This window comes from Dendropsophus ebraccatus, chromosome 10 (genome assembly GCF_027789765.1).
Source record: "Dendropsophus ebraccatus isolate aDenEbr1 chromosome 10, aDenEbr1.pat, whole genome shotgun sequence".
Lineage (NCBI taxonomy): Eukaryota > Metazoa > Chordata > Amphibia > Anura > Hylidae > Dendropsophus > Dendropsophus ebraccatus.
In genome coordinates this window covers 4,862,115-4,870,046 of record NC_091463.1, presented here as the reverse complement: position 1 = coordinate 4,870,046, position 7,932 = coordinate 4,862,115, and the positions used below count along the sequence as shown (strand labels likewise).

At 46.2% G+C, this 7,932-nt stretch overlaps 1 protein-coding gene across 1 annotated transcript in view; it reads left to right on the top strand.

Moving 5' to 3' along the window:
• The first annotated feature begins 5,310 nt into the window (after nucleotides 1-5,310).
• RXRA (retinoid X receptor alpha) overlaps nucleotides 5,311-7,932 on the top strand; it is a 193,611-nt gene continuing 190,989 nt past the window's right edge. The window contains exon 1 of the mRNA XM_069943181.1: nucleotides 5,311-5,328. The gene's annotated coding sequence lies outside the window, so the exon portion shown is untranslated. The remainder of the gene's footprint in view (nucleotides 5,329-7,932) is intronic.

Below are 7,932 nucleotides of genomic sequence, written 5' to 3'. Positions count from 1 at the left end.
AGAGGCTTTTAAGGAGCGGCTCTGGGCCTCCATCTTCCCCGTGATTAATGCTCGCTCCATGGAAAACCTTCGGCCTCAAATCCACTCTGACAAATTTCCACTTAGAACTAAACTGTTTATGAAGTTGGTAACCTAAACCAGAGGCGGCCCGAGCGCCGGGAAAAAGGAGGAATAAATAACATTTCAGCTCGAATCAATGTACATTCCTGATGTTACGGCGGGCGCGGAGCGGCGGAGCCCATACATCTGCTTTATGTTTAACTACGTATCTATTACCATCATTTAGAAGATTATTACCGAGTGGAAGCCATAAATCTACTCTATGTCTGAAATGCTCGCAGCATCCACCGCGCCCGCACTGCTAAAAGGGTTACCAGGCCGGAGGTGCTTTAATTGCTGAACCGAGGCCCCCACTCTGTCAGCCATAGGGTCCTATTCCACGGGCCGAGCAGGGCCCGATCAATGATGTAAACGAGCGCAGATCTGCTAGATCGCCGCTAGTTTACTGGGCCTTATCCACGGTCTGATGATCGTTGAGTGAGGGCTGCAGGGACATCGTTACTGATGTCCTTGCAGCCCTTGCAGCATACATTACCTGTCAGGTCTTCTCCTCCGCTCTGTCTTACTCCCCGGTGTAACAGGCCAGAGTATACCCCCAGCCCAGACTATACCCGGGGTTAAGATGGCCTAGGCTAGATTATACCCCGCGTATATTTTGGCCTAGGCTATTTTATACCCCGGGGTATATTTCGGCCTAGGCCAATTCATCCCCCCTCCGGCCATTTTATACCCCCATGAAATCAGCAGCATTGAGTGATATAAACAAGAAATACTTAATTCTTCAACATTTTATTGGGGATTCGGCAGTGAGAAGCTGCTGATGTAAATCTTAAAAATCTAAACACATAGGAGGGGGAGATTTATCAAACATGGGGGGAGATTTATCAAACATGGTGTAAAGGGAAACTGGCTCAGTTGCCCCTAGCAACCAATCAGATTCCACCTTTCATTCCTCACAGACTCTTTGGAAAATGAAAGGTGGAATCTGATTGGTTGCTAGGGGCAACTGAGCAAGTTTCACTTTACACTATGTTTGATAAATCTCCCCCCATGGTGTTAAGTGAAACTGGCTCAGTTGCCCCAAGTTCCAAGGTGGAATCTGATTGGTTGCCTCCCCCATAGGCCCCGTTCACACAGAGCAAGAACGTCGGAATTCGGCGGCAGACTTATTAAGGGTTTTGCACTATTTTACATCAGTTTTCAATGCCTGCACCTTTTTTCAATGTATGCAAGGGGGAGGGGGTTGTTCTATTAACTAGTTTTTATTAGATCTGTCAAGTGCAAATTTTCATTTTTTTTGTGCAAAATCCTACCCTAGCATAGCTTTGTAGCCAAGCTGTTTTAGACTGGGTTCACACTGTGTTATTGCAGTTCGTTTTTTTCCCATTAGTTTTTTGCAAAATGGATGAGAAAAAGGAAGCGTTAGTGTGCCTCCATTTTGATCAGTTTTTCAACTAATGAGTTTTTCCATTCCATAATAAAAAAAACTGATAAAAATGCATCCTTTTTTTTTTTAAGTGTACAAATACTGTGGTTGACCGTATTTTTGTGTACACAAAAAAAAAATGCATTTTGATCCGTGTTGCAAAAAAGGATGAAAAAAACGGACTGCAAAAAATGCATAAATTGTGCAATAAATTTTGCAAGGTGTATCAAGGCACTTGCATCTAAATGATGATTTTTACGCAACAACCGTAAAATTTTGCACAGCTCATAAAAAAACTTAACAAGAGGAAGCAGCTGTGTGTCAGAGTTTGATAAAAAAAAAAATTAAAAATCTGCACACTTTTCAACAAATTAGAGATAAAGTGGAAAGAAACTGTAAGGTGATAACATTATGACCTGGTGGGATATATTCTGGCCTGGGCTATGTTACACCCCCTGGTATAGAATGTATCCCCTTGGGGTATACTGTAGCCTCGGTCAGAACTGAGAAAAACAGTGACATGATAACTTGGAGGGATATAGTCTGGTCTGGTTTTACACCTCCAAATATAGGGTATATTGTGGCCTGGGTTAGACTGTCCGCAGGTTTATAGTATGGCCTAGGCTATATTACACCCCTGGGTATGAAAATATATGCCCTGGTGTATACTGTTGCCTGGGCCAGGGGTGAGAAAACCAGTGAGGTAATAACATTATGGCCCGGAGAGATATAGCATGGCCTCGGCTCTTTTACACCCCCAGGTATTTAGTTTATCCCCCGGGGTATACTGTGGCCTGGTTCGACATTAGATGGATATAGTCTGGCCTAGGTATACTCTGGTCTAGGCTATGTTACACCCCAGGGTATAGTTTGGTCTAGGCTATTTTACACACCGGGTAGAGTTAGGCCTAGGCCATTTTATACCCCGGAGTATATTCTCGCCTGGAGGGGTATAGTTTGGCCTAGGCTATTTTATACCCCGGGGTGTACTCTGGCCTAGGCCATATTATACCCAGGTATAATCTGGACGGGGGTTAAACTGGCCTGCTACACCGGGTCCCGCGCACTCTTGCATGGCCTGTCAGCTGACAGGCCACTCAGCCAATCACAGGTCGCGGCGGTCCCGGCCTGTGATTGGCTGAGCGCTCCGTCAGCTGACAGGCCATGCTAGAGCGCGCGGGACCCGGGGAGGAAGAAAGAGCAGAGGAGAAGCCCTGCAGGTAATGTATGCTGCGCTTCTCAAATCTTCGGTCGCCCACCGCGCACCGCTATTTCACCGTAGCGATGCGCAGTGGGAGAACGATGATTTTAGGTCTGGCCCTAAATGAACGATCAGCCGATGACACGATCATCGGCTGATCGTTCTCTCTATTCCACCGAGCGATAATCGGCCGAATTGTGCCCCATAGTACCACCACCGCCCCAATACTCCTACCACCGCCCCAATACTCCCACCACCGCCCACTTCTCCCACCACCGCCCCCATAGTACCACCACCGCCCCCATAGCACCACCACCGCCCCAATACTCCCACCACCGCCCACTACTCCTACCACCGCCCTCATACTCCCACCACCGCCGTCATACTTCCACAGCCACCATACTCTCACCACCGCCCCCATAGTACCACCACCGCCCCAATACTCCCACCACCGCCCTAATACTCCCACCACCGCCCTAATACTCCCACCACCGCCCCCATACTCCCACAGCCACCATACTCCCACCACCACCGCTACACTCCCACAGCCACCATACTCCCACCACCACCCCCATACTCCCACAGCCCCCATACTCCCACCACCACCCCTACACTCCCACAGCCACCATACTCCCACCACCACCCCCATACTCCCACAGCCACCATACTCCCACAGCCCCCATACTCCCACAGCCACCATACTCCCACTACCACTGCCACACTCCCACCACCGCCACCATACTCCCACAGCCACAATGCTCCTACCACCACACTCTCACCACTGCCACCATACTCCCACTGCCGCCATACTTCCACTACCGCCATACTCCCACCACCACACTTCCACAGCCGCCATTCTCCTACCACCGCCGCAATGCTTCCACCGCCAAATAGTCCCACCACCGCCACCATGCTTCCACCACAGCTGCCATACTCCCAGAGCCGCTGTGCTTCCACTGCTGCCATGCTCCCACAACCGCCACACTACCATCAGCGGGGGACTCTGGGGCAGGGGCAGTGAATATATATGAGGTCATCACAGCCAGGGAGGCGGGGAACTCTGGGGCAGTAAATGTATATGATGTCATCAACGCTAGAACGTCAGGGTGCTACGGGGTGGGGGGCAGTGAATGTATATGATGTCACCACAGCAGGACGGCAGGGGACTCCGGGGCAGGGGCATTGATTATATATAATGTCATCACAGCCAGGACGGGGAGGAGGGGGGATTCCGGGGCAGGGGCATTGATTATATATGATGTCATCACAGCCAGGACAGGGGGGGACGGGACTCCGGGGCATTGATTATATATATGATGTCATCACAGCCAGGACGGGGGGGGGGGACTCCGGGGCAGGGGCATTGATTATATATGATGTCATCACAGCAAGGACGGGGAGGAGGGGGGATTCCGGGGCAGGGGCATTGATTATATATGATGTCATCACAGCCAGGACGGGGAGGAGGGGGGATTCCGGGGCAGGGGCATTGATTATATATGATGTCATCACAGCCAGGACGGGGGGGAATGGGACTCCGGGGCAGGGGCATTGATTATATATGATGTCATCACAGCCAGGATGGGGGGGAATGGGACTCCGGGGCAGGGGCATTGATTATATATGATGTCATCACAGCCAGGACGGGGGGGGGGGGGCGGGACTCTGGGGCAGGGGCATTGATTATATATGATGTCATCACAGCCAGGACGGGGGGGAATGGGACTCTGGGGCAGGGGCATTGATTATATATGATGTCATCACAGCCAGGACGGGGGGGGGGGGGGGGGCGGGACTCTGGGGCAGGGGCATTGATTATATATGATGTCATCACAGCCAGGACAGGGGGGGGAACCCGGGGCAGGGGCTCTGATTATATATGATGTCATCACAGCCAGGACGGGGGGGGGGGGGGACTCTGGGGCGTGTATAAGTGTAAAGCCCCTATTACACAGGGCGACGGAGAGGAGCACACGAGCGTTGTCACCGCAGGGAGATGCGGGGGGGCTAGATCGTTCGGGCAGCCCATAGCCGATAGCAGCGCTCGGCTGCCTCCTGTTACACGGAGAGATGGCAGCAGATCGTTGCTATCTAAGTCGTTTGTCATTCCATAACGGCGGATAATCACTTCGTGTAATAGGGCCTTAAGTCCACCCTTGTGTGCGTCATCACTGCGTCTATACACAGGCCACTAACAAGCCCCTCTGCTAGGGTTGTTCACCTGGGGACATCACTTAAAGGCGCTGTCCTAAGGTCCTAAGTAAATGCTCTGCGCATAAGGGTGCGGCCAAGAGGGGAGTGAAGTGGGGAGAGCTGTGATTGGCCGCTTCACCCAGCTCCTCCTCTGCAGGTGATGGGGCGCAGTACTGATCCTTTACCACAGGGGGCAATCACAGCATAGCAACCAATCACAGATCATCTCTCACACTGCTCTGGTAAAATGAAAGCTAAGCTGTGATAGGCTGCTGTGAGAGCTGTGATAGCTGCTATGAGAGCTGTGATTGGCTGCTATGAGAGCTGTGACTGGTTGCTATGGGAGCTGTGATTGGTTGCTATGGGAGCTGTGATTGGTTGCTATGGGCAACAGGAAGAATTGTTCTTTTGGTTTCTGGTGATTTCCTGTACACAGACGAGTTATGAGGTAAAGGGGGTGACATACGTGTTATATCAGCGGACTATACGCCCCTGACTGAAAACTGTGCCCTGTGTGGGATATACGGTATATACATGTGCGTGAGATATATAGTGTACATGTAAGTTTGTGATTTATATACGTATGTGTGAGATATATAAGTGTGTGTGTGTGTGTGTGTGTGTGTGTGTGTAATATATACTTGTGTGTGAACATTGATTTATATGTGTGATGTATGTAAGCTACATGTTGGTAGCTAGTTAGTATATTGACCAGTATATTAGTTGGTATATTGGTGAATACACTGGTTGGTATATTAGTCGTTATATTGGTGAGTACACTGGTTGTATATTAGTCGTTATATTGGTGAGTACACTGGTTAGTATATTAGTCAGTATATATTGGTGAGTACACTGGTTGGTATATTAGTCAGTATATTGGTGAGTACACTGGTTGGTATATGAGTCGTTATATTGGTGAGTACACTGGTTGATATATTAGTCTGTATATTGGTGAGTACACAGGTTGGTATATTAGTCAGTATATTGGTGAGTACACTGGTTAGTATATTAGTCAGTATATATTGGTGAGTACACTGGTTGGTATATTAGTCTGTATATTGGTGAGTACACAGGTTGGTATATTAGTCTGTATATTGGTGAGTACACTGGTTGGTATATTAGTCAGTATATTGGTGAGTACACTGGTTGGTATATTAGTCAGTATATTGGTGAGTACACTGGTTGGTATATTAGTCTGTATATTGGTGAGTACACTGGTTGGTATATGAGTCGTTATATTGGTGAGTACACTGGTTAGTATATTAGTCAGTATATTGGTGAGTACACTGGTTGGTATATGAGTCAGTATATTGGTGAGTACACTGGTAGGCATATTAGTCAGTATATTGTTGAGTACACTGGTTGGTATATTAGTCTGTATATTGGTGAGTACACTGGTTGGTATATGAGTCGTTATATTGGTGAGTACACTGGTTGGTATATTAGTCTGTATATTGGTGAGTACACAGGTTGGTATATTAGTCAGTATATTGGTGAGTACACTGGTTAGTATATTAGTCAGTATATATTGGTGAGTACACTGGTTGGTATATTAGTCAGTATATTGGTGAGTACACTGGTTGGTATATGAGTCGTTATATTGGTGAGTACACTGGTAGGCATATTAGTCAGTATATTGGTGAGTACACTGGTTGGTATATGAGTCAGTATATTGGTGAGTACACTGGTAGGCATATTAGTCAGTATATTGTTGAGTACACTGGTTGGTATATTAGTCTGTATATTGGTACGGCAGTGTAAGACCTGCGGATTCGTACGCAGTGTGAACATAGCCTAAGTTGGTATATTGATCAGTATTTGATCATATTTTTAGACAAAACTGATCCTCTGTATATACAGCAGTCTATGTTACATATACTAGCTCATATTACATACCCTGGTCTATATTACAGTGGTGCCTTGGATTATGGGTATAATTTGTTTCGGGATGGCGCTTGTAATCCAAGTCCACTCTTATACCAAAGCAAATTTCCCCATAAGAAATCACTGATACTGTACAGTATAGCAGCATGTGGTGTATAATGTATAGTAACTGTATAACCCTGATAACACAGCAGCTGGATATGTGATATATAAGTTACTGTACAGTATAGCAATCAGCATGTGGTATATAATGTATAGTAACTGTATAATCCTGATAACACAACAGCTGGATATGTGATATATAAGTTACTGTACAGTATAGCAGCATGTGGTGTATAATGTATAGTAACTGTATAACCCTGATAACACTGCAGCAGCTGGATATGTGATATATAAGTTACTGTACAGTATAGCAATCAGCATGTGGTGTATAATGTATAGTAACTGTATAACCCTGATAACAGCAGCAGCTGGATATGTGATATATAAGTTACTGTACAGTATAGCAATCAGCATGTGGTATATAATGTATAGTAACTGTATAACCCTGATAACACAGCAGCTGGATATGTGATATATAAGTTACTGTACAGTATAGCAGCATGTGGTGTATAATGTATAGTAACTGTATAACCCTGATAACACCGCAGCTGGATATGTGATATATAAGTTACTGTACAGTATAGCAGCATGTGGTATATAATGTATAGTAACTGTATAACCCTGATAACACAGCAGCTGGATATGTGATATATAAGTTACTGTACAGTATAGCAGCATGTGGTGTATAATGTATAGTAACTGTATAATCCTGATAACACAACAGCTGGATATGTGATATATAAGTTACTGTACAGTATAGCAGCATGTGGTGTATAATGTATAGTAACTGTATAACCCTGATAACACTGCAGCAGCTGGATATGTGATATATAAGTTACTGTACAGTATAGCAATCAGCATGTGGTATATAATGTATAGTAACTGTATAACCCTGATAACACAGCAGCTGGATATGTGATATATAAGTTACTGTACAGTATAGCAGCATGTGGTGTATAATGTATAGTAACTGTATAACCCTGATAACACCGCAGCTGGATATGTGATATATACGTTACTGTACAGTATAGCAGCATGTGGTATATAATGTATAGTAACTGTATAA